We start from the raw sequence: 1,068 nt of genomic DNA, 5'->3' as shown, positions 1-1,068 counted from the left end.
TGTGTGTGTGTGTGTGTGTGTGTGTGTTTGGTTTTTTCTTTTTGTTTGCTTGTTTTGTGCTGTGTTTTTTTTAAAACCGAAATTGGGGAAAACTTATGTTCGTTACCGTTCCGTTTTTGCTGATATAACTATTGAAGACTCAAATACGGGTATTTAGAAATGTAATGATGTAAAAACATCCAAACTTTTTTTTTCATTATGCTCCCATAAGTAAATAGTGGCTAGACTATTTGCTTTTATTTTTATTTTACAAACTGTGTGTATCAGACAGGTATAGAATTATCAAAAGATTCTATTCAGTTGGAGTCTTGATTCGCGTTGATGCTGCCTTATCTAACGGATCCTAAAGAGCAAAAAACTACAGAGAGAGAGAGAGATAGATAGAGAGAGGGAGAGAAAGAGAGAGGGAGAGAGAAAAAAAAAGTGAAAGTGAGACAGACAGACAGACAGACAGACAGACAGACAGACAGACAGACAGACAGACAGACAAGCAGAAAGACATACATACTTTTATGTGTCAGATAAGTTTCCTTGGTTTTGAGCCATTTAAGAAAGATATAATCGATTTAAGCCCCTGGCAACTACACTAGGGACATCATGAATCTAAAAGAGAAAGAGAGAGAGAGAGAGAGAGAGAGAGAGAGAGAGAGAGAGAGAGAGCGAGAGAGAGAGAGACTGGGGGAGATACAGAGAGACAGCGTAAGTTCAGTTCAAGATAGAGGACAAAAAAACCCCGCAAGTCAAAGAAAACAAAACAAATATCACATGTCACCCTGTTCCCTGCTAATGATATCGACTTCAGAACAAAATGGCGACTACTTCGGAATCTGTAGTGACTTTTGTGTCAGACCCAGCTTGATTTATTGTTATTGGTCTCCTTTTCTTTGTCGGTTACAGATCCTATGGTTGCTCTGGTTACCGTTGAGTATGCCCTGAGGGCGTTTAACTATTATGTGTATTTTTTAAATTACTTTTTGTTAAAGTAGAATGCGTACGTTAATTCTGTATATTGTATTACGTTAATATGCGTTTGTATAATATAATAAAAAAGAAATCTATAACGATATT

General features: G+C 36.7%; 1 protein-coding gene across 1 annotated transcript in view; it reads left to right on the top strand.

The window, feature by feature from the left end:
* The window catches only part of LOC101859092, a gene marked incomplete in the record, with an annotated part of 193,783 nt that overhangs the window by 18,126 nt on the left and 174,589 nt on the right, over positions 1–1,068 (top strand).

This window comes from Aplysia californica, unplaced genomic scaffold, assembly GCF_000002075.1.
Source record: "Aplysia californica isolate F4 #8 unplaced genomic scaffold, AplCal3.0 scaffold00106, whole genome shotgun sequence".
In the NCBI taxonomy this organism is placed as follows: Eukaryota; Metazoa; Mollusca; class Gastropoda; order Aplysiida; family Aplysiidae; genus Aplysia; species Aplysia californica.
Note: the sequence above shows the minus strand (reverse complement) of the source record. Positions and strands in the feature narration are given on the sequence as shown.